General features: G+C 45.9%; 1 long non-coding RNA gene across 1 annotated transcript; it reads right to left on the reverse strand.

Annotated features, from left to right (window-relative positions):
* Positions 1-18,988: 18,988 nt before the first annotated feature.
* LOC146349772 (uncharacterized) lies at positions 18,989-25,889 on the reverse strand. The gene is made up of 2 exons (XR_014789076.1): positions 25,140-25,889; positions 18,989-19,121 (listed from the first exon to the last, which is right to left on the reverse strand). It is a non-coding gene; the product is annotated as an uncharacterized LOC146349772 (long non-coding RNA).
* Positions 25,890-26,484: the final 595 nt, after the last annotated feature.

The following is a 26,484-nucleotide window of genomic DNA, read 5'->3' on the forward strand; positions in this document are numbered from 1 at the left end:
GACAGTTACATAATGTGTACATGATTTCTATTCACTCTGTTGTGACATTCTCCTGTTAAACTTCATTCAGTGAAAAACCTTTGTTTCTCTCCTTTGCTTTATTTTCCCTTGTTCCTTTGTTTGTCATTCTAGAATATGGGCATATTTCCTCAAACACCTGTGTGTGTGCGTGCGCATGTGCATGCGCACACACACGCGCGCACACACACACAACTTTTGTACATGGACCTCTGTTTAGATTTCAGCATATCTTTCCTCCTTTCCTGTTTTATTTTACTTGGTCTTCCCTTTCTCTCCCTCCTCTTCTTGTAGTGACCTCACCCATCTTCATCTTCAAAGATGTCCTTTGTTTATTGCCCATATCTCCCATCCACTGGATGAACACAGACAACAATTCACCGAGTGGGAACTTAACAGGGTGTGGTATATATGGGCAATATCCAGTGCTGGCAGTCTACCAACGCTAAACACGTTGTGCTAGTGGGAACGAACACAAGCATAATGGGGAGCTAGTGCTTGCTAGCGCAACCCCAGACACTAGCCCAAATGAGCACTTCCAGAGCAGGACAAGTCAGCAGAGCTCCCCCCTTTCACGAGCTCTGGTTAACTTCTGATTCTGGAAGCACTAACCTGGGCTCGTTTCCGGGGTTGCGCTCGCTCCCTTTTGCACTAGTGTTCATTTCTGCTATGCAACTACCAAATGGTGAGGAGGATTTTACCATTCCCTGCTTGTTGGCATTTCTGATTTGGCATAAAATGCGGCACTCCCACCCCCATCATCATCAATAGGCAGAATTATACCAAGACAGTCTGATGCAGTAGACAGAATATAGGATGTGGACCAGGAAGATCTGGGTTCTAATCCCTGTTCTGCCAGGTGGCCCGCAGAAGGAAGGAAGAGCCAAGGGCACATAAGGTTAAGGGTAGTAGGAGCTCAGCTGCTCTAAATGGCTAGCCAAATCAATTTTTCGTACATTCATAAATGTTTTAATTTGTAAACTGTTCTGGGAATTCCAGTGGATTAAAGGGTGGGTGAGGGTATAACATTAAATAATAAATAAACAGTCTGTCCCATTCACCTGACTACATTGTTACTCTATTGACAAAGCCAGGTGGGTTTTTTTTCATGAGCAAACAGGTTCCAGATGTTGAATTCCAGCTTCTGCTAGAGTAGTACATTGCTCAGTACTGAAGAGACATAATCTCCTAGCTTCTGCCAACTGGCAATTCAGTTACAGAAATAACCAACTGTAAAGATATTGTTCAGAATTTCAAAGCAATCGGTCCCTTACCCAACAATGCAATCTCTCCCACAAGCACACACCCTCAGCAGGTTACTTTCCTTCAGGTAAACAAAGCAAAAATTAAGTGCAGATTAAAAACAATTTAGGAAGGCTATTGTTTTCATTTTGGCAAGGAAAGACAACGGAGGCTAGGTAATAGCCTCTTTGAATGGATCAGCTTGAACGAAATCAAGGAGCGCAGGCTTTCAGACATCATAAAATAGAAGAGCTGAAGATCACAGTGAAGGCTGAACAATTGCATACTGGAAACTAGACATCACCCATTTGTGTCCATCATTCCCTGACATTGATAACTTGGAAGTAACACTCCAACAGCCAATGCAGTGAGCTGTTGTTCTATAACAGAACCTCATATGATCCAGAATGGAGGTATCAACTCTTCTCCTACAAAGGGACAATGTTGCAGTCTTTCATTACTGCAAAGCCCATGCTAGCAGCCACCAGAACGTCTGAAGTGGTTTCCTGCTTATTCTGTGAAGCACAGCAATGCAGTGCAAGGGTCTTTCAAAGGACAAGGGCTGGTCACTGGCAGATTCTTGTGTGGAATCCTGGGGGCTTCAGAGCAGTCCCAGATCATCTGCATTTTAAAATCTCTATCATATTCACACACACACACACACACACACACACACCTTTATCATGTGCAAATTAGCAGTGGCCAATAATTTTCTATCTTGGAGAGTTGGCAACCCGAATCTAGACAAACTTATAGTGGAAGACATTATTCCCATGTTTATAATTTGGACAAAAGAGTCACATGGACTCTTGAATTAAAAATGCCACCAACTTTCCACAGTGCTGTACTGGAACTTCAAAGCTATTCTTAGTGGCACTTGTGCAAATGCACCTGGAGGACCAGGTCTGTTTCCCGCCTCCCAGCTGAGCAGAGCAGAGCAAGCTTCTCCAGCTGGTCCAGGGACTACAGAAGCAGGCAAGCTCCCAGAGAGCGAGCGAACAGAGCGAGCGAACGGGGGGAGCAAACAGGAGTTGGCCAGGGGAGTTCGGCAGGGGAGGTCAAGGGGCCCCTAACATTTTTTTTTTTTTTTACTAACTTTTTTTCATTTATTTGTCTTGTAACACACACTTCCACACCAGTGGGACTCTGCTTTTAACCTCTACTGAGTAGAGGAGCAGGCACAGGCTAGTCTAGAACAATCACAAAGCTAGACACAAAAAGGGAAAAGAGGCTATGGAAGGACAAGACTCTCCAGTGGTGGTGACCTGCAAGGTGTGTGCAATGTTTGTTTTCTTGCCTGAGAACAACATGGCCTACACCTGCAACAAGTGCAAGTTGATCACGCTGCTGGAGGAAAAAGTAAGTGGACTGGAGCGGCGACTGTCGACCCTCCGGGAAATAAGAGAACACGAAGAGTTCTTGGACAGAATGGGGGAACTACAGCAGCAAAGGGCAGACCAGAAGCTTGAAGAGCAACAGCAAGATGAGGCAGTGGGAAATGCTGAGGTGAAGAAAAATGGGATAGAGGATACTCCTTGGAAAAGGGTGACAGTTAGGAGAAGAAGAACTAGACGCCACTCTGCACCAGTGAAAGCAGTGGAGCTGTGGAACCGATTCCAGGTACTTGCGGATGAGACTGGAGGACAGCCTGCAGAGGAAGAATCACAGGGGAACCTGCATGAGAGTGAGCAAGAGGCTAAAGGTCAGTTAAACAGAGGCGATGAAACCCAGGCCTACAAGAAGAAGAGAAGAGTGGTAGTAGTGGGAGACTCCTTGCTGCGTGGGATCGAGACCCAAGTATGTCGCGAAGACCCATGGACTCGCCAGGTATGTTGTCTCCCGGGAGTACAGATTAGAGACGTGACTGAAAGGTTGCCTGCACTCATAAAGCCCACTGACAGGTATCCCTTTCTTCTCATCCATGTGGGAACAAATGATACCGCCAAGCGGAGCTACAAAGAGATCACGTCAGACTTTGAAGCTTTGGGAAGGAAACTCAAGAACTTTGGGGCCCAGATAGTTTTCTCATCCATCCTTCCAGTAGTTAGAAGAGGGATAGAAAGGGAACGAAAAATACTCCGGGTGAATGACTGGCTACGAAGGTGGTGCCGACGAGAGAGATTTGGATTCTGGGACCACAGCCTATACTTCCTGGAAGATGGGCTGTTGGCTAGGGATGGGTTGCACCTCACAAAGGCTGGGAAGAATGTGTTTGGCCACAGCATGAAGAACTTCATCAGGAGGGCTTTAAACTGAATCCTACGGGGAAGGGAGATGTAATGTTGGGGGTAACAATGGACATAGGCGCATGCACTGCAATGGAGAGAACAGCTCTGATAGCGCCCAATAATAGTCTTCAGACATATGTAGGAAGAAAGCCAGACTATGAAGCACATGGTCTTCGATGTCTATATACTAATGCCCAGAGTATGGGAAACAAACAGAACGAACTTGAACTCTTAATACAGGAGGGAAATTATGACTTGATAGGTATAACTGAGACTTGGTGGGATGACTCTCATGACTGGAATACAGCAGTTGAAGGATATAACTTGTTCAAAAAGAACAGGAGGAACAGAAAGGGAGGTGGGGTTGCACTGTATGTGAAAAATACATATCTCTGCACAGAAATACAGGAGGAGGAGCTTGGTAGCCCCATCGAGAGCATCTGGGTTGAAATAAATGGAGCAAAGAATAAAAGGAACCTGGTGGTCAGAGTCTACTACCGGCCACCCAATCAAGGAGAAGACAAGGATGAAACTTTTGAAAAGCAAATAGCCAATGTTTTAAGGAAGCATGATGTAGTAGTAATGGGGGACTTCAATTTCCCCGATATTTGTTGGGAGACAAATTCTGCAAAACATGGCCCCTCCAGGAAATTCCTGACTTGTGTGGCGGATAACTTCCTCCTACAGAAAGTAGAGGAAGGAACTAGAGGATCGGCTATCCTTAACTTGATCCTAACCAACAGAGATGACTTAATGGATAAAGTAGCAGTTACAGGAACTCTGGGGGAAAGCGACCATGTTGTACTTGAGTTCTTGGTTCTAAGGGAAGCAAAAGCCGAGTGTAGTCAAACGCGTACCCTGGATTTTAGGAAAGCTGATTTTAATAAACTCAGAACAATGATCAGTAAGGTCCCATGGCAAGCGACGCTAACGAGAAAAGGAGTCCAAGATGGGTGGGAACTTTTAAAAAAGGAAATTCTCAAAGCACAATCACAAACAATTCCAACAAGAAGAAAAGGTGGAAGACAACAGAAGAAGCCAATGTGGCTTCACAAAAAGCTTAGGGATGACCTGAAAACAAAAAAGGACACATATAGGAAGTGGAAAGAAGGCCAAGTAACAAAGGAAGAGTACAGGCAGGTAGCACAGAATTGCAGGGATGGCGTCAGGAAGGCTAAAGCGGAGAACGAGCTGAGGTTAGCGAGGGATGCTAAAAACAACAAAAAGGCTTTCTTCAGCTACGTGCATAGTAAAAGGCAGAGGAAAGAAATGGTTGTTCAGCTATTAAATAAGGATGGCAAAACGATAACAGATGACAAAGAAAAGGCAGAGGTGTTCAATTCCTACTTTGGCTCAGTCTTCTCCCAAAAGAGGGTCTATGACCCCCCTGGCAAAGGCGAAGTACAGGCTGAAGGGGCAGGATTGCAGCTTGAGATCGACAGGCATATGGTCAAGGAACACCTCATTACTTTGAATGAGTTCAAATCTCCAGGGCCAGATGAACTGCATCCTAGAGTCATAAAGGAACTGGCAGAAGAACTCTCAGAACCGCTGTCTATTCTCTTTGAGAAATCATGGAGGACGGGGGAAGTGCCAGATGACTGGAGGAGGGCTAATGTTGTCCCTATCTTCAAAAAGGGTAAAAAGGAGGAACCTGGGAACTACAGACCAGTCAGTCTGACATCAATCCCTGGGAAAATTCTGGAGCAGATCATAAAGCAATCCATCTGGAAGCACCTTGACAACAATGCCGTGATTACTCGAAGCCAACATGGATTTGTCAAAAACAAGTCCTGCCAGACAAATCTGATCTCATTTTTTGATCAAGTCACCTCCCTTGTAGACCGTGGGAATGCTGTAGACATCATATACCTCGACTTCAGCAAAGCTTTCGACAAAGTGCCCCATGATATCCTGATGAGCAAACTTGCTCGATGTGGGCTAGATGAAACAACGATCCGGTGGATCCACAGTTGGCTACAGAATCGGACTCAAAGAGTGCTTATCAATGGGACCTTCTCAAGCTGGGGAGAGGTAACGAGTGGGGTACCGCAGGGCTCAGTCCTGGGCCAGTGCTCTTCAACATTTTTATTAATGACTTGGAGGAGGAGGTGCAGGGAATGCTGATCAAATTTGCAGATGACACAAAATTGGGAGGGATAGCTAATACTTTGGAAGACAGAAACAAAATTCAAAGTGATCTGGATAGACTGGAGTGCTGGGCAGAAAACAACAGAATGGCATTTAATAGGGACAAATGCCAAGTTCTGCACCTAGGAAAAAGAAACCAAATGCACAGTTACAAGATGGGGGATACGTGGCTCAACCACACTACGAGCAAGAAGGATCTTGGAATTGTTGTCGATCACAAGCTGAATATGAGCCAACAATGTGATGTGGCTGCAAAAAAGGCAAATGCTATTTTGGGCTGCATTCATAGAAGCATCGCTTCCAAATCCCGGGAAGTACTAGTTCCCCTCTACTCAGCACTGGTTAGGCCTCATCTGGAGTACTGTGTCCAGTTCTGGGCACCACACTTTAAGAAGGATGCAGACAAACTGGAGAGGGTTCAAAGGAGGGCAACAAAGATGATCAGGGGACTGGAAACAAAGCCCTATGAAGAGAGACTGAAAGAACTGGGCATGTTTAGCCTTGAGAAGAGAAGACTGAGGGGAGATATGATAGCACTCTTCAAGTACTTGAAAGGTTGTCACAGAGAAGAAGGCCAGGATCTCTTCTTGATCATCCCAGAGTGCAGGACACGGAATAATGGGCTCAAGTTACAGGAAGCCAGATTCCGGCTGAACATCAGGAAAAACTTCCTGAGTGTCAGAGCAATACGACAATGGAACCAATTACCTGGGGAGGTGGTGGGCTCCTCCACACTGGAGGCCTTGAAGGCGAGGTTGGACAGCCATCTGTCAGGGATGCTCTGACTTGGATTCCTGCATTGAGCAGGGGGTTGGACTCGATGGCCTTGTAGGCCCCTTCCAACCCTACTATTCTATGATTCTATGACCATCCTGTAGGAATTTCTCTTGTGAAAGCCAAGTTGAAATTATTAAACTGTTCATGAGACAGCAATAGATGCTGGAGATTAAGGGTGAAATCCGCCAGGAGCTTCTCTCAAAATCAATTGGGCTTGCACAAGAGGATGTTCCCAGTGGATTGTGCCCTTATTCTCTAGAGTTCTATTGCTGTCTAGTAAACTGTTTGTAACACGTTGACAAATTGAGTGTCAAGTTCCCCTGGCGTAGCTGGTTGACAAAGAAAGTAACAGCTATTTTAGAAGCCTGAGGTAGCTGTGGGACTTGAATTCACCCTCCACATGAATGCATTTTCCCAGGTTTGTTCATTTTAAAATTGAATTATTACATTTGCAGAGAGAAGACAAAACCCTTGAAAACATAAGGCAAAATAGCAAACATGATCTGTCAACTGTAAAGTAAGCCCAAGAAGATACGCATGTCTACGTCCCACAGTTTGCTGTCACACATTTCAACTTCTGGCCAGTAAGCATGCAGGGTGACACAAATTGACACCATTGCACTTGGCAGGGGGAGGGGGGAAGCACGGCTACCCCCCGCCCCCGTGCTGTGGCTGCTTGCATGCAGGGCACAGGTGCTTTTATTTACAACGGTGCAGTGTCTCCTCTGTGGAGCTTCTCTTCTTTGCTTAGGGTTTCTCTTCTCGCCATGGCCTTGCCTTTGGAGCTCACTGTTGGAGAAATTTGCTACAAAGGGAGGATGTTTGGTCTTGGTGTCTGATCTGCCTGTCTGGCCTAAACCCAACTTGCCACTTCTTTGAGTAATGCTAAACTGATACATATTGACATTTGGTTAACAGCCATCTTTTGGTTTTCTTTAAAGAGTAACATTTAGAACGGGAACCAAAGCATTAACGTTGAGCGAGTCCCATCCATCATCACAGTCGGGCGAGAGCTAAAGAAATCAGCACCATACTTTCTGGGATACCACATCCTTGATTATGACCCCCAGCTAATGGAGTTTCTGGGATAACCCTCTGGCAGGTAAAAGGTGGAGAGGTAGGCATGTAAGGAGTGACCTGAGACCACAGTGCAAGGAGCTGGCATTTGACCAGTCCAAGAAGGTTTGGCCAATTAACTGAAATATCAGCGAAATAATGTAAAAGAGTGGTAAGATGTTTTTTGAGCATTAAAAGAAAGATTTGGGCTGTCTCTGCCTATAATTTACTGTCACACTTGCAGCAATATTTTATGTGTTTTGTTGCAGTCACTGCCTTCAGTGCTTTGAAAAGCTACCGGTTTTCTAGATATGCGTCCAATCCCCCTCAGGAACTTTACAGAGCAGACAGCCAGATACCATGGAGGAGGTTTCTGAAGTCATGCATGATCCTAGGCTGTGATCTTTGCCACTGATGACTGTAGTCCTATTTCTGTTTGTAGAGGCCTGCAGTTATAGCAGGTGGCAAGGAGGAGAAACTTTGTTACATTGCTCTGATTACCTTTGACTGCTGCAGGGCTAAGGCAAACAGTCATCACTTCTGCCCTTGCTAACAAATGACACCATAATAATGAAATAATGTAAGTTACCATTGAGGGTCTCAGACCAGGGCCTCCAGTGGACAGCCTTCAGCATCTCATCTCCTGCGATACCAGCGCTCTGAGCCTTTGACCAGAGTCAGATTAGAGGAAGGGTGCCCTCTAGACTGTAGTACCAGCCCCAGTGTTGTCAGCTGACCCCACAGCCTCAAGGCGGTCAGCTGATCTTGAAAACCAATGGAGAGCCATCAGGCCTTATAAAAGCCTTCCTTCTAGGCTACTCTGGTACTCTGAGCAATTTGTCACAGCAGCAACGCAGATTGACTCGCACCCTCACACCTGCTGTACCTAACTTCAGCTCATCTTGTTTCATCTGCTTAACCTCTTTCCTGCTGTGACCTCATCTCCTGTTCCTGTACACCACCCAGAGAACTTTGGATATTGGGTGATCTAAAGTGGATGATGATGGTGATGGCCATCAGTTCCTGTTGCTTAATCCAATATTTGATCTCCAGCTTGTCTGTGACTACATCTCCTGCCTCTGGCCCATGTGACCAACACCCTACCTATGTCCTCCTCAGAGTCCATGGTGGTCTGGGGGCCTCAATGGTAGGCAGCAAGCCTGACAAATAAGAAAGATAAATGGCCATCTATACAGTGATATTCTGGGTTTTATGGAATATTTGGCTATATTTGATGGCTGTCAAAGAATGGATGAATTGAATATTTGACCAGTCAATTGGCCAGTGTGAAATCCCTCCATCCATTTCTACAGTTCTATGATTCTATGCTGATCTAGATATAGAACTGTCCTAGACATCACAAGTGCATTTTTTCCTTTAAAGCTCTAAAAGGTTTGGATACTGCAATTGTGTAACACTGCAAGCCTATGTATGTCTACTCAGAAGTAAGTTCTACTGGGTTCAGTTGGGATTAGAATTGCAGCCAGAGTGTGAAAGGTACTATATATACATAAGAGCACTCATATAGCCTTCTAAAAAGACCTCTCTCTCTCTCAACTTTAGTGTACGACTCCTCTGTTGCATTCAGTAACGCTCTGCTATTGCAAGAACAGTTTTTTCATGAATTCCTTTGGAATGAAATTGATAGATCAGAAGCAGTATGTAATGACATCGCTCTGCTAATTTGCATGGGGAGAGCGGAAGCACCTACCACGAAAAATAGGAAATAGAACAGGCTCATCCTTTCCCTGACAGCAGTGTCCCCAACCTCCCCCACCCCATGTTTTGGATGGCAACTCCCGTCGCCCCTGACTTTTACCCATGTTGGCTTGGGCTGGTGGGAGCTGTAGCCCAGAATTTCTGGAGGGACACTGATTGGGCAAGGCTTCCCGCTCCATAACACTTGTACAGTTATCAAGCTACTGATGACGGACCAGAACAAGAGTGAGACAGGTTTTGCTTTCCAACCCAGTCACCAACACCTACACCATGAGATGCAACTGAGATTCCTTTGGTTGCCCAGTCTTCATTGGCCCTAGCTTTCCAGCAAAAGGAACAGAAAGAAACAGCTAGTAGGGCCCTGTGAACACTGAGAGCTCCTCAGGGAAAGGGTCTAATTCACTGTAACTATCTACCTGTTCCCTTGGACCTCTGCCTCTCCTTGAACTGCTTCTTTTTCTGAACCAATTGCCTGACCTAAATTCCTGCCCATTTCTTGCCTGCCTGCTTTTCTTCTTCTTGCCTGTCTGCTCTAGCACCAATACTGCTCTGGGTGAATACATCTGTCAAGTGGAAACTCACCCCAGTGTGCATGCAAACTGGTCATATGTGTTTTCTTACCAAGGAGAATGTTACCATTCCCCTACTTCTCTAGATTTCTGATCAAGTGTGTAAGTGTGGTAAGGTGTCCCTCACCCCTTGGCAGGACAGTGCAGATGACCTGCTTACTAGTTGGTTAAATGTGTGCTGTGGTAAATCAGGGCTGGCCCTACCATTAGACAGGGTGAGGCAGCTGGCTCAGGTGGCAGATGTTGGGGGAGTGGAGGCACTCCCCCAAATCCTCTAGCCATTCCTCCTGATCCCCTCCCCCTCATCCATTCTCATCCTGTGCCAGCACCCTAGTGGTGGTAAAGAGTGTTGACGGCCTTTTATGCCAGGCGCCTCCTGCCGCTGTCAGGTGCAATGGCGGACGCTGGCAGACTGCAAAATAACTTGGGCTGGCCCTGTCTGCATTCACCCTGCCTTGGACCTATCTCACTGCCCATGTCCTACTCCTGACTTCATCCTTTTGCACAATCTCCAAACAACAATTGGTGTGAGTGTAAGTAGTCACTAGGGTGAAGTTTTAGGAGCAGCTCATGAATATAGAACACTATAACAGAGGTAGCCACAGCGCCCAATCTAAAATATTCATTCTGTTAAAATGAATGTATTTAGAGAGCACTGCAGGGAATGTTTTTGAGTTTTTATTTTTTAATAAACATGAGGAAGGGTTCAAGAATTTACAGGAACAGGAGGTATTTGTGTGATTCTTGCAGCAGCTGAAAACACCTCCAATGCCATATCTTACAAACGTTGGTGATTCTGAGCAGTACCTAGTGGTTTCCAAGAATTGTATGCATTCATTCTTGCAGTGTACTTTAATACATGATATGTTAATGGAGGGAAGGCCCTGGGCACCTACCTTCTTTACCTGCCTGGGTTCCCAGCAATGGGAGCAACAGGCTGAAAGATGTATATGTGTTAAGTAATACTGCACAAGCATCCTGCCTGTCCCCTATTGTAAACTTAATTTCTTTCTAGGAATTCAGTGGATGAAATTCCATAAAATGGACTCCACTGAAAAATTCACAGGCAGGCAATGTTTTGATCTAGCAGCTTTTTGTATGAATCACTGAGGCAGGCAGATGATGACTGGTTTCCTGGATTTCCACAGAAAACAAAATTGGAATAATCAGAAAGGAAGGCGAGCATCTCCTATGACCATTCCTCCCTCAGTTTGACATAGCTCTATTCCTCTTGCAGATTTGTGTTGCTAGGAGAGGTGGGGAAAAAAAAGAAAGAAAAGAAAGGAAACCAACTCAGCACTGGCATAATGATTATGCATAGCTCTGTTGTGTGTTCAGCCCAGGTCCGCCTGCTGGACCCAACTAGAAACTGCACCATTTATTACATTGCTCTCGGTAAATGCACTACCATGAAATGATGTGACGGTATTATCAGTCATGTTTTCCCCTCTCTGGCAAATAAGCATTTTAACAAGGGGTGTGGGGAAGAACATCTAGAATTCTTTGCTAAAAGTCTACAAATTATACTGCTAGATAAATTAACAGGCAGCCATTGGTCCTCAAAGTGGGAGTTCGGCCTTCCTAATGGTACTGTGGACAGTTGCTATGGGAGCAAAAGCTCTTTCCACTGTCTTGGTTGAGCCAGCAAACTGAGTGCCAACCGTTGTGTTGATTGTTGGTTTTAGGAATTAGGAATAAAGGGGTAACTGTGTATTTTGACCAAAACCAGTTGCTCATTATCCAAAACAGGATATTGTGGGCCCACGTACCAGGCTATCCCTCTAATTTTGACCTGCTTGCCACTAAAGTTGAGCAAGCTGAACCATCCATTTGCTTGCCTGGAGAGATTCAGACAATGATTTTAACCTGAGGAAGCTCGCTATGATGAATAGTGAATACCCTTGTATTAGAATTCCAGCTCCTTTCCTCAACTGGTACAGATGTCTGTGGACTAGAAGATGATTAAGCGAGGTGATCTGCTGAACTCTTGTACAGATGTTCAGGCAACACCTCATCCAAAATGTCTCCCTCTTATCTGCTGCAATGTGACAGAGGATTTTGGGAAACACTCATGGGTAATCTCTGTGTGAAGTTGCAGGGAATCCTGGGGGCCATCTACATGACACCTCTTTCAACTTTCACGCCATCAAAACTGCGCAGCATTGCAGCTGTGAATTAGCTTCTGCTGCGGTACATGTGCGATTTACTTCTCCAACGGGAAAATCCACTGTGCCCTGACACATAGCCGTTACAGTGAAGTAAACTGCGGCAGTCGAGCTGCTCTTTTTTTTTAAAGTAATATATTTAAATGCGCAGCTGTGCAGCCACATGAGGGTGGGGTTGCAACACTTCGGGTTTGAGTGGCTGTTCTGTATTTTAGGGGTTCTTTTGTGTCTGCCCATTCCTCTTTGGTAAGATGTGGGTACTCTGCTCCTTCGTTACCATGCCAACTGTTTGGCATGGTAACTCTCACAATGGTTCGCACATGCGAAGGGGTATGCTCATGTGAGGGGTATGTGCCTACCCATAATTCCAAAATGGATACCTCTCTGTTACTGTGCAGCTGCAAAGGAACAGGGAGGAACGGGGAGGAATGAAAAGGCGTCACAGAGTGACGCAATCGCTAACCATGCCTACCCCACACCCACAGCAAACTGCGAAGTCAGTTTGAGGAAGGGACAGATAGGGATGGCGCGGGTGCCCAATTCCATCCGAGAATCCGGCAGAACCGCCCCTGCCCACATCCCTGAGCCCTGCTCGCCAAGCCCCTGTACCTGCTCGCCTCCTGCCCAGGCAAATGGCCTGCACTCACTCCAGTGGCCTTGTCAAGCTTTGTGGCTGCCATTTTTTGAGAAATAAAATGGGGTTTGCAAAAATGCACATTTTCGCACATACACAAATATGCGCATTCACAAATATGCACATTTTGCAATCACCATTTAATTTTTTTAAAAATGGTGACTGCAGAGCTCAACAAGGCCACTGGGGTGAGTGTGGGCTGCTCACCGAATGTGGGAGGGGCTCAAGTGCAGTCCAGGAACTGGTGAGCAGGGGCAGGGGCTGGACAGGCGCCCGGAGAACCCAGACAGGGGTAGATTTGCACATCCCTAGGGACAGACAACTCAGCAACTGCGGTAAACCCGCAGCAAGCTAAAAAATCACAGCAAAACACCTCTGCAGAAATCCGCATTGTCCCTATGAAAACTGCAGTTAGGCTGCGAAGTGGCGATTGTGTCATGTGTCCTGAAGGACCTCAGATCGCAGCAGCCCCAGAGTAAATGGCTCGTGTAGATGGGTCCCTGGAGTGCACCTCTCAGTATGTGTGCTGCAACCTGATCCCTTGGCCACCTCCTAGTGTGTGAGGTTATATCATATACCATATGTTGTACAGAACTGAATTAGACCACCGTGAATACATGGGGTGTTTGAAGACAAGAAGAGTGGGTTGTTGTCTACTGCAGGGGTGCAGAATCTCAGGCCCAGGGGTGAAGGCTGACTCTTCTGGGGTCCCAACCCAGTCCTCCAGGGTTGCCCAAATGGCCATGCCCCCTACCCTAGGGCCCACCTCCTTTCCCCCAACCATCAATTATTTTCTATTTCCTGTCTTTTGTGTAGTTTTACCCGCCATTCTAAGAGGTTGAATTGCTTCTCCTAAGATTTAGCTACTGGCAGGAGGGCTTTAAGCTAAAATGGGCTGGGGTGTTGTTGTTGTTTTTGTATTTTAGCCCCACCCATCACTGGAATGCAGCTCCTGAGAGCTTCTCTGAAATGGAATTTGGCCCTTGGGCAGGAAGAGGTTCTGCAGCCCTGGTCTACCGGCTGGCGATAGGTATGTAATGGCAGAAACATAGCTGGTATTCCAGGATTGGCCAATAGTGGCTGGGCAGCCCTGCCATTTTTTCACATCTCCTGCTACGTGCTGGACTATGAGTCTGTGAACCTTAACTGAAAGGACAGCAAGATGCCCGCAATCACTGGCCTCCCAGCTTCTACCACTACCACGTATGTCTTGTCTGGACCCAGGCTCTGTTTTAATTCCATTTCAGTTCAAAGTTGCACACTTATAAATACACTTCTGGTTTTCAGAGCACCAGGTATGTTCATCTACAAAGATAAGTAATCTGAGAGCAAATAAAGACCTGGTAAGTAAGCAGAAGCAATGTGACTGGCTTGTGAAACAGGTGGGAGTAAATTACTTTTTCTCTAATCTGATTTATGTATATAGCACTTTTAATGTGAAAAGCACTTCACAATATTTCTTTAGTTTATCCTTACAACAGCTCATATAATGCAGCATGCAGATGATGATAATTCCCCTTTTAAAGATGATAAATTAAAGCAGAGAGACAGTGATTCGCTCAAGCCAAGCCTGGTGGCACAGTGGCCCAAGTATTTTGTTTCCTTCAGCTGCATAAACAAACATTAATATATTTCCCCATTTGACTTAGTTATCTTTACTCAGCTTCTTCCATTTTAGAATGCAGTCTTAAGAACACTTAATACACACGTGGGCAGCACGTGGAGGTTGGAGGGCTGCATTGTCTCCTGGAACCTACTAAGGGCTGCACCCTCCCCCCCAAATTGCCGCAGTGGTGGTGGTGGCAAGCCCCACACAATTTTGGAAGGAAACAAGGTGCCTTGTTTACAAGCAGAATTGTGCTCCCAGGAGGCTTCCAGGGGAGTGATTATGTCTCCAGACATGGTGCACGTTCCCACATGCCTTGTTTTCTTGCAAAATTGTGTGTGTGTGTGTGTGTGTGCGGGCATGGGGCAGTTTGCTGCCACTGTGGTGGCAAATGCAGCAGGGGTGCAAAAATGGCTGGGGGGGTGTTGCATGCAGCCTCAGCCGGGTGTTGCCTGCCCCTGACTTTACAGGAAGTCACTCCCATTAATTGCAATGGGACCTACATCTGAGTAAATATGCACAGGATCTGACTGCAGAAGCATGGAATGGCCTAGTGAGCTGCAGCACAGATGGATACATGTTGAGAACAGCATCCAATGAAAGCCATCTCAGGGTTGCAACCTGTAGCATAGAGCAGATTTGAGACGTAACCCACATACTTTGCAGCAGTGCACACTAGCTGAGAAACTGCCACACTAGCAAGACTGAGTAGAGCAAGGTATTGTGCAAAGATATGGTATGACACAGAATGAGGCAGGCAGGGTGTGTCACAGGCATAGTGAGGACAGGACTGGGAATGACTCACATACCCATCACCTTAAAGGGCTTTCTAACATCACGTAGCTAGTAGCTAAGTCAGCACAGCCTTACATGCCTGAGTAGGTAGGCACAATCTCTTATAATGGGACTGCAAACAGGGCAAACACTCTGTGGGGCCATAGCTCAGTGTTAGAGCACCTGCTTTGCATGCAGAAGGTCCCAGGTTCGATCCTTGGCATCTCCCAGGCGGGCTGGAAAAACTGCCTGAAAACCTGAGGAGCTGCTACTGGTCAGTGTCGACAATACTGAGAGCCAGTGTGGTGTAGTGGCTAGAGTGCTGGACTGGGAGTCGGGAGATCAGGGTTCTAGTCCCCACTCGGCCATGGAAGCTCACTGGGTGACTTTGGGCCAGTCACAGACTCTCAGCCCAACCTACCTCACAGGGTTGTTGTTGTGAGGATAAAATGGAGGAAGGAGGAGGATCATGTACGCTGCCTTGAGTTCCTTGGAGGAAAAAAGGCAGGATATAAATGCAATCAATCAATCAATCAAAATACTGGGTCAGGTGGACCAATGGTCTGACTCAGGAACATGGGGAGCTGCCTTATCCTCACATTCAAAACTGGGGAAGGGGGGAAAATAGCCAAGTCATCTGCACTCCAATCCTGCAAGGCTAGCCACCAAAATGAACTGATAAACACAACTCAACTAGAACATGATTTTTCAGATTTATACCCCCAAATACATACAATATGATTAAAATCATCCTATACAAAAATATATATAATACACAAGTATTTCAGACATTTTGAGCTGTAACCTTTTTTTTTTATCATGGAACATTTATTCTGATATTTTAAAGTGATTTTACTGGTTTTGGATAGTTATGCTTTATTATTGCTTTAAATGTAAGCTGCCTTGAGTGCTTTTCTGAAAGATAGAGTGTTATGTTTTATAAATACATAGATCTTTAAAAAATACTAAATCGCATTGGCACCATTATGGGTTTATTGTAATTATTATAAACAGAATTCATGGAACTTCCACCTTCTAGCCACTATTCAGTCTTTGGTGTCTTATGTGATATGAACGTTCTGTGGTTGTGGAACAAACAGTTCAAGTTCAACAACAATCTCATTTGAGTCTTGCTTGAGTATTAATTTCCGTGTTCATTATTTTTTTTTCTTGATTTTCAGCTTTTCTTTGAGTTATGTGACTTTTTGATATTAGAAGAATTTTGAATACTATCATTTTGCGTGTGCGCGCATGTGGCCATATGTGTGTGATTTAATGATATTTTGAGCTTTTTCATTGCAATTCAACTTGAGTTTAGTCAACTTGGTGTTGCTACATAGCAAGGCAGACTTTCCTTGTTGGATGTTGCTGTAACTGTGTCAGCACACACCCTTATGGATCTCCACAAGCTAAGAATATATACTTTCTCATAATATTAAAATCCGGAGTCATCAAATGAAGCTGATTGGTGGGAGATTCAGGACAGATAAAAGGAAGTTAAACTATGGAATTTTAGCGATGGCCACCGATTTAGATGGCTTTAAAAGAGGATTAGGCAAATTAATGAAGGAAAAGGCTATCAGTGGCTACTAGTCCTGATGGCTATATGCAACTTCTAGTATAGGAGGCAGTATGCCTCTGTATACCAGTTGCTGGAGAACATGAATGGGAGGGTGCTATTGTACTCACATCCTACTTGTGGGTTTCCCAAAAGTTGCTAGTTGGCCACTGTATGAACACAATGCTGAACTAGATGGACTCTTGGTCTGATCCAGCATGGCTCTGCTTATGTTCATATCACAGCAAATGCCATGGACACCTTGCCTGAATCTTGGTCTGGTGTGCATGGAGCTGGAAGCTGATGCCAAAAGTGCAGCAAACTCCAGCAAGGTCAGAAGGACAGCTTCCTCCAACCTGGAGTCCTCCAGATGTGCTGGACCACAAATCCCATAATCCCAAGCAATGCTGTGCTGAGTAGTGATGATGGGACTTGTAGTCCAACACATCTGGAGGGCTCTAGGTTGGGAAAGGCTCTTCTAACATTTCTACCAGGTCTACCTACTCTAATGGCTCCATCATACTGATTGTCAGTTGCAGGAGCTGGTGTTGCACAGCTCTGTTCTCTTTATGCAGGAAAAGGGCATCAACTAGATCACCAAGGTAGGTCCCAAACCCAGGCCACAAGGTTCACAGTTCAGCCCCTGGAGTATCTGATAGCATGACTGAAAATGAATAGTCTCAGGGGACCACTTCCCCAGGCAAGGGTGGGAGCCAGCATTTAGAGTGAAGGCTATTTCAGTTAATTCAGTGATTTGGTTCACATGACAGGACAGCCCACTGTGACTTAATTTACTGGCATAGGCTGTTGGGTCATGCCCAGCACACATGAGCACCACTGTTGCATGATTCCCAGTCACATGACTTGCTGTGTCATGCAAACCCAGTCAGTAAACAACTTCTGCTGTCTGGGTTTGCATGACATGACAAGCCACAACAAATCGGGCGCCTGTGGACACCATGCAAAAATGGCACCTGCAGGCACCCGGCACAATGCGACAGCCCCCTAGGATCAATTAAGCTACATTGGGCTGTCATGTCGTGTGAACCAGGTCAATGTCTACTAACTGAAGAAAGGATCCCTTAGACCTTGCTTTGTCTGTCAGTGGAATGCATCACTCTGCTGGATCAGAGCTGAAAGGTGTGTGACAAAACCGTTTGTCTGGTTCTGATTGTGTCAAGAGAGTTATCTTACTAAACGTCCATGCAAACAATCATCCACAACAAACCTTCATGGTTAATTCTTTCATTTAGGATCTGTTTTCCTAGGTGCCTGGAAACCTGTGGACATAGTAATGCTACTAACCATAGTAATATTATTTGCTCATTTTGAATATTTCTCTAAGTTGTTTTGCAAGATAGGTTTCCTGACATTCCAGGTCTTGTACAAACACATCCCCAGATTTTGGAACTCAGAGTCTGACTAATCCTGCTGCTTCTCCAAATATTTCTGCAGCGTCTTTTTCTGGTCCCCCCTCCTTTCCTATTAGCTTGTTATAGATGATCAGAATTAAGGATCTGACCATTTTGTTGACCTAGGATTACATAGTGAAGCAATATTATAAAACCACAAACTTGATAACATAAATGGGTTGCTCTTATAAAGAAGAAATTAGGTAAAATTAAAGATAAGCATCTGTGTAATCTGTACAATCATATGTTTTAGGGTCTATAAAAATAAATATAGATCAGCTTATCAAAACAGGGGACTAGAGTAATAATAATATGAAAAAATAGATTCTTACATATAATATGTATGTGTAACTTGGGTGACCCTATTCTTTACATTTATATACTATGTTAATAATGAAAAATATTTGTTGAAGTGCAAGTAATTGGGCTAATAGCAAATTCTAATTGGTTATGCTTCCCTTATCTAGCCCAGACATCTTTTTCTTGAACATTTCATGTTGCTTCTTTCGATATATATTGCCCTCATCATCTGAGCCTTCATGCCATCTGGAATTTTGCAACATTCTGTTTATGTTCCATTTTTCATACTTCACATGCCTCTGAAAAGCAAAACCATCCTGCATTGTCTTTCCTTTCTCCAATTGATTCCTTTTTCTTCTTCATCTAATCCCGAAAACCACAAAGTAGGTGCAGGTAAAATGTAGTGAAACAGTCAGACCTGCAGAATTCTACCTTTGTAGGTAGAGTTTTTTAGTGGTTTTACTAGTTTAATCAACACTGAGTCAGGAAGCCTGGGTTCTATTCTCCTCCTTTAGGTGGCCTTGGGCAAAGTGCTTAATCACTGTCTGTTTCTCCACCTACGAAACTGAGATAATAACGTTTGCTCCTATTTATAATATTACTTTGATATCCTTGGATGAAAGGCACTGTTATACATGTGAAGCCAGGTGAAGTTTGCGTGGAATTTCCTTGGGCCTCCTTTCAGACCTTTTGACAAGCCCAGAAGCTGAACCTTTTTCTCTCTCTGGGCACAGCGCATGCTTTTCAAGGCGGAGCAATGCTGTTTTTTCTTATGAAACTTCTGACAGTCAGTCATGTGGTTCATTTTCAGGTACAAATCTGTGTACAGTATGCAGAACAATAGTGTATCATGCTACTTGGGTCCTTGTTTAGCTGTTACAGTTTTGAACTATGATTATCCGGATTCTAAAACTAAAATAAAAATAAAAATGAAGCGAAGCTTATTTCTTTTCTTTAAAAAGCCAACCCACAAGGAGCCATGAATACATTATGCACAAACATTTTATAGACTCCAACCCAAATCTAATATGCACAAGCTCATTATTTCAATTTGCTTAAGGGTACAATCCTATGCATGTTTAGACAGAAAACAATCCTACACCTCCCAGAATTCACCAGCCAGTGTGGCCAGCTGAGGAATTCTGGGAGTTGTAGGATTGTTTTCTGTCTAAATATGCATAGGATTGCACCCTAAGGGTGCTTAATGTTTGAACTAACAAAGACACTTGTAACGCCTTAAAGACTAACAAATTGGGTCCCAGTTTTTGTAGACATAAATCCATCTCATTAGATGCATGAATTGTCACCTTTAGTTAGCAGGGGGTGAGGGTGCAGAGGGAAAATTGCAAAAAGCAGGGTCAAATGGTAATGAAATATGAAAAGTATAGTCTGTTACAATTAAAGCAGTGCTTATATAGTCAGGGCCAGAAATATTGGAACAAGGATAACTGTTTTGGCAGTTGGCCTCTGTACACCACCACATTGAAGTTGAAAGGAAACACACCCCGATGGGAGAGAAGTCAGGACTTTCAGCTGTAATTCAAGGGGTTTGACAAAAGTAGGGCACTAACTGTTTGGGAAGGACAGCCAGTGGCATACACCCCCCCCCCATCATTGGTGGCTCATAAGTAATGGAACGGATGGCTGGCAAGCAGCCGCATGGCCAGGTGTGGCCTGTTTCCTGGGTACCCCATGACCAATCAAGCAGAGAAAAGGCCTGGAGGTGGTTCTGAGTGTTACATTTGCATTTGGTAGCTGTTCACTGGAACTCCCAACATGAGGTCCAAAGAGGTGTCCATGCGAGTGAAGGAGGCCATCATTAGGCTGAGGAAACAAAATAAACCCATCAGAGAGATTGCAAAAACAGTGGGTGTGGCCAACACAACAGTTTGGAACATCCTGAAAAAGAAGGAATTAACTGGCAAGATCAGCAACAGCAAAAGGCCTGGAAGACCACGGAAGACAATTAAAGTGGATGACCGCAGAATTCTGCTCATGGTGAAGAGGAACCCTTTCACAACATCTAGGCAGGTCAAGAACACTCTTGAGGAGGTAGGCATATCACTGTCAACATCTACAGTCAAGAGACGGCTTTATGAATGTAAATACGGAGGCCTCACAGCAAGGTGCAAACCACTGGTAATGCTCAAGAACCAAAAGGCCAGGTTAGCCTTTGCCAGCAAATACCTAAATAAGCCTGCCCAGTTCTGGAATAAGATTCTTGGGACTGATGAAACCAAGATTAACTTGTACCACAATGATGGGAAAAGTATGGAGAAGGAAAGGAACAGCTCATGATCCAAAGCATGCCACATCATCTGTCAAACATGGTGGAGATAGTGTTATGGCATGGGCATGTATGGCTGCCAGTGGAACCCGGTCACTGGTGTTTATTGATGTCCTGACTGCTGATAAAAGCAGCAGGATGACCTCTGAAGTGTATAGGGCTATACTTCCTGCTCAGATTCAGCCGAAAGCTGCTAAACTGGTAGGACGCCGCTTCATATTGCAGATGGATAATGACCCAAAACATACAGCAAAAGCTATCCAAGAGTTTCTCCAGGCAAAGAAGTGGGATGTTCTTCAATGGCCAAGTCAGTCACCTGATCTCAGCCCAATAGAGCATGCTTTTCACTTACTGAAGACAAGACTGAAGGCAGAAAGACCCACAAACAAGCAGCAGCTGAAGGCAGCTGTAGTAAAGGCCTGGCAAAGCATCTCGAGGGAGGAAACTCAGCATTTGGTCATGTCCATGGGTTCCAGACTTCAGGCAGTCATTGACTGCAAAGGATTTTCATCCAGGTATTAAAGGCGATTCTTAAGTTTGGAATGATGTTGGTTTGTTCCATTACTTATGAGCCACCAATGATGGATGCGTGTGTATGCCACTGCCTGTACTTCCCAAATGGTTAGTGCCCCACTTTTGTCAAACCCCTTGAATTACAGCTGAAAGTCCTGACTTTGCTCCCATCTGGGTGTGTTTCCTTTCAGCTTCAATGTGGTGGTGTACAGAGGCCAACTGCCAAAACAGTTATCCTTGTTCCAATATTTCTGGCCCTGACTGTATATGCACAGAATAAGACCGTTCCCAGCAGCAGTAATTGATGGTAACACAATCATCTTAGCATTGCAGAGTAAATTAACATCTGTAGTGGGACAGGAAACCATTGTCTCTATGCAGACTCAGACAAATAGAATCAAGTTTATGGGCTGTGGCTTTAAATCTTAAAAACATGATACAGTTAGACGGATGACAGAGATGCCGGAATGCATAGTCCTGTGGCTGTTGTTTTGCAAATAACAGCCACAGGGATCCCCATCTGGGCTGAAACTAAGATGGGGACAGAGGGGGGTTTAACTTGGCCTTCCCCAACCTAGTGTCTTTCAGATGTGTCATTGGACTGCAAATCCCATCATTCCCAGCCAGCATGGAAGGCACCAGATGGCGGGGAGGCTGAGTTAGAGTTCAAGGACTGATCATGGACATGTGTGGATGTATTTCCAGTTAGACTAAGAGCAGGGAGGCCAGAGTTCAAATTTGCATTCAGCCATGAAACTCACTACGTGACCTAGAGCCAGTCACTAGGCTGGTTCATGTGAACCAGCCCACTGGGGTTTATTTATTTAAGCCATGGTGGGCTGTGGTACATGCTGGCATGTGTGTGCAGCTACTTTGAATATTCGGTGCTTAGCTGCAGCTTGTATCATGTGAACCTGGGTTAAATAATCCTCGCTTTACCCATGGACTGTTGTTGGCTTAGGTTGTTTAACCCTTGGTTCCCAGATTTGCATGACACAGCAAGTCGCAGTCAGGAGCTGAATATGCAAATCCTGCCCGGTATATGCCACAGCCCACTGTGTCTTAAATAACCCATGATGGGTTGGTTTTGATCATGCAAACCAGGTCAGAAAGTCTCAGTCTAACCTACTTCATAGGGTTGTTGTGAGGATAAAAGTGTGGAGGAACCATTGACACTGCCCTGATCTCCTTGTAGGGTGGGTGGGATAAAAGTGTAATAGGATTATTGAAGGGTGCTGGGAGGATATAGATTTCAATGAAAATATTGAGCTTCTGCCATTGAGCTCCTTGGGATTTGAAAGAACGGTGAGAAACACAAATCATGCACCATGAGATAAAGAATTGGGATAAATGGTTAGACTCATGTAGGCTTCCCCCCATCCCAAGTAGCCCCTTGCATCAATGTCTCACTTGTGCAACATAACTGTAAGGCATCCTTAGTAAGTATGGTTCAGGGCATGAACATATGTGGTATAACAGGCCAGCTAAAACTAAGCAGACATTGGTCTGGCCAGTACCTGGAAAGAAGACCTCAGGAGAACTCAGTGTGTGCCACAGTGGAAGGCAGGCAGGCAAATTAATTAATTAATTAATTGTAAATCCCACCAAGTTCAATGAGACGAGTCTTAGGGCTGAACAACACATGATCATGGACATGTGTGGATGCATTTCCATTTTCTTTAAAGAGATGTTGAACCTCAGGCCCACGGGATGGCCACGCTGCCTTCCCTTGACTGCCAGTTTGGTGGTTTCCCAGCTTTGCGGGTACTTTTTGTATTTTGGCCCTCCCCCTTTGCTTTTGGCCCTGCTTACCACTGGAAGGCAAATGCTGAGAGCTTCTCCAAAATGGAATTCAGCCCCGAAAGAGGTTTGATGCCCCTGCTTTAAAGTTTTGCAAACAGTGGCTGTGTGGGGATTGCTAGTCCAGATCAGTTCCACAGCACAGTGGGGCTTTAACCGTCTCCTCCTGTGCCATTTCCCTATGAAAATTCATCCCTCTCCCAAAGCTGCTTATTTGCCCCATTCGGGACAACTATGCGGCAGACTGATGATCGTGGCAACTGGAGGGGATTTTTATTGGGGAAATGGTGCAGGTAGAAATCATTAAGCCGGCTGTCTCCAACTTGGTGCCTTCCAGATGTTTTGGACTACAATTCCCCTAAGCCCTAGCCAGCATGGCCAATAGTTGGGGATAATGGGAGTTGTATAGGGTTTGGACAACTCCAGAGGTGGCTCTATATTTGGGGCAAATGGGGCTGTGAACCTGCCTGTCCCCCACCCACTTGTGACAGAGAGATCCCTCCACAACCAGGTACATTTCCTCCAAGTGCCACACATGGTCTTCTCCAGCAATCCCTGCCCTGCCTTCTGCTCCACCAGCCCCAATAGGCACCAGCTACCACTGGACAACTCCCATAATCCCCAAGTATTGACCATGCTGGCTAGGGTTGAGGGGAATTGTAGCCCAAAATATCAGGAGGGCACCAGATTGCCTAACCCTGCTCTATTTACACCATGCTGGCTCTTCTGTGAAATTCTCCCCAGTAGGATTACATAAATCCTTCTTCCCTGCCCTGTTCATCTTTCCCCCCCCTTCTTGGATCAACAATAAAACAGATCATAAGGAATACCTGAGCTTTAGCTTCTGTTCTGCTACTAGTGCTGTACATGACCTTGAGCGACCTCCTTCCCTTATATGACTTCCTTCCCTTGGAACAATGCAGTGACAACATGGAGAGAGTTTAGGTGGCAGGGCTGCACAATGGGAAGCAGACTCAGCATCCAGGATCCATGTATGAGACCCTGGCTGAAGTCCCTCCCCAACCCTCAAGTTCCTCGGAAGGCCTGGTGTAAGTCACCCTTTCTCAAGGCTTCACCCATATCTCACAGGGTTGTTGTGAGGACATACAAATGAGGTCACAAGAACAGCAGAGGAACATGTTGTACACTGGCAAAGTGCTATAGAGACGGATAAATCTAACAAATACTGGGGAATTCTGAAATAGCAAACTCTGGGAAAGATTATGCAGAATATTTAGCCTATGTGTGTATGTGTGTGTGGGGAGAGGGAGAGAGAGAGAGAGAAATCTCGGCCAATTAAGGTTGCAAGGCAAAATTCACCCCCCACCCCCCCATGCCCAAGATATGATGCCAAAGAGTTTGATTTGTCTTCCTTCTCCTTGCCGCAGTTGCTCATTCTTTAATCTCTCCCCCCTCCCCACCGCATCTGAGGAAAGCAAATGCTTTGCAGTGTTGTGTGCACAGCTCTCTCTCTTTCTCTCTCTGCCATTTTACTGGGACACAGCAGACAGCTTTCTCCCTGCCCCCAACTCAGCCTGGGCTTTTTCCTGTCTCTTAACTCCACCAGTACAGCAGTGAAGCTGAGCTGTGTGTGTGTGTGTGTGTGTGTGTAGGGGGGGGGGAGAGACTAGGCCAAGCCCGCCTGCCTGCCTGTCACTGGAGTTTTAGTTTGCATTCTGAAGAAAGGAGGAGGGGGAGGGGGGAGGGAGGGAGAACGTCTTGTTTGTGGCTTGTCAGCAATTGCTTGAGACAAGCTTCCATGTGTGAAAGCTACTTGGCATGAATGCCTGGGCCATACCAAGTCTCCCGGCAGCGAGAGGGGGAGCCGAAAGAAAAAACAGAGCGGTCCGGAGCAGACAATAGGCCCCTCAAGTGTCCCCCCTAAGTTGCTTTGATGTTGTCCTAGCGTCTTGGTACCAGGAGGCCGGGGGACCGCAGGGAAAGGGTGGCGGGTGGTTTTTTTTGTTTCCCTTCGCTTCCCCCCCCCCCCTTCGCCTTGGCGGAATGATTCTCCAGAAATTCTCCTCATAACACACAATTTGAAAAAGAGAGAGAGAGGGAGAGGGAGAGAGAGGGAGAGAGAAAAGAAAGATTGAGAAAGAGAGAGAGAGAGAGAGAGAGAAAAGGTAAGAGAGAGGCTACAATTTTTCCTTCTGCGGCAACCAGAAGCGGCAGCAACACCAGCAAGGCTTATTTGCTCAGCACCCCTGAGTGCTCCATAGGGGGGGGGGGTAGCGCGCGCGCGAGCGAGCGAGCGAGCGAGAGACAGAGAGAGAGACAGAGACAGAGAGAGACTCATTTTGGGACTGCCTCCACTTAGCCGCCCTCACCGGCTTTGGTGGCCGTTCACTCCGGAGTCGCGTCGAAGAGAGCGCAGGAATGCGCGGGTTCCCTCGCTCGCTCTATGCGCGCCCGTGTGTGCGCGTGTGCGTGCGTGCGTGCGGAGGCGGCTTTGGGTTGGCGCTGTTATTTGGTTGCAGTTGCGCTTCTCTCCCGCCTCCCCCTCCCCCTCCTCCTCCCCGCGTCTTTTGGCTAAGTCCAGCAGAGGAGAAAAGGGTGTATGGGGGAGGAGGCGTCTGCTGGGGAAAGGGGGGCGCGGAGCGAGCAGCAGCAGCAGCCTCCTGGCTGGCGGCCCCTTCGCTCCCAGCCCCCCCTTCGCTCTCTCTCGCTCTCTCTCGCTGCTCTTCATTCGCGGCTCTGGAGAGCACAAGGGCTGCTGGGCCGGCCCCGCCGAAGGCGCCGCCGCAGCGATTGCATCGCGAGCAACAGCCCTCTTGGCTCGGGGCGCCTGTGGCTTCTTTACACGAGACCCGGCCCAGCTCTGCTGCTCGCTGCTGCGGAAGGGTGCCCCAGTGCGAGTGCTCCGACTGGATAGAGCGGCAGGGAAGGAAGGATGAAAGAGGGGGGCGGGGAGCAGCCAGGGAGGGGGCAGCCAGAAACTTTTCCCAGCAGGGGGTGGCGATCTCCACCTCCCGTGCCTCAGTTTCCCCTGTTGTAAAAAAAAAAAAAGAAAAAAAAAAAAAGAAGAGAAGATCCGCACCCACCTAAGGAAATTGGTTCATGGTGTTTGTTGGTGGCTGCCGTTTAAAAAAAAAAATGCTTGACCAAAAGGCTTCTTGAGAAGGTCAAAGTTAACATGGTTTGGTTTTTCTTTTATTCGTATTTTAGAAAGCTCCTTCACTCGCCCTGATAAATACGCGAAAGAACATAGCTGAATGTAACATCATGGCATTTCTACACAACGCTTTAAAAAAAATATTTTATCCCCCCTCCGCCCCCCCCCGGCCCCCACACCTGTTGGCTTCTTGTCCTTTTCTGTTGTGTCTTTTTGCAAGATTTACAAGGCGTTTAACATTGAGAATGAGGTGGGAGGAGAAATTGGTTTTTTTTCACCCGCCTCTTTAATTGTACATATGTTAAGGGGAAAAAAAAATAGCGAGATGCCAGGAAGAAGGAGACCATGAATCTTTTGTCATTGTTGTATCCAGATCTTGTGTTTTCTGAGACTAGCTGAGAATCCAAATCTGTATGTTTTGCAAGAAGTGTTGATTTTGGAGCTGGAAATTGTATTATGGATTTGGGAGAGTAAACAACATTTATTTAGAGAATGATGCCATTTATCATTCAGCAAATAGCTAGCTGACTGTGAGGGCAACAATATAAGAGGGCTGCTTG

Source organism: Heloderma suspectum, chromosome 3 (assembly GCF_057233095.1).
Source record: "Heloderma suspectum isolate Gila_16-S chromosome 3, 16-S_ref, whole genome shotgun sequence".
Classification (NCBI taxonomy): Eukaryota; Metazoa; Chordata; class Lepidosauria; order Squamata; family Helodermatidae; genus Heloderma; species Heloderma suspectum.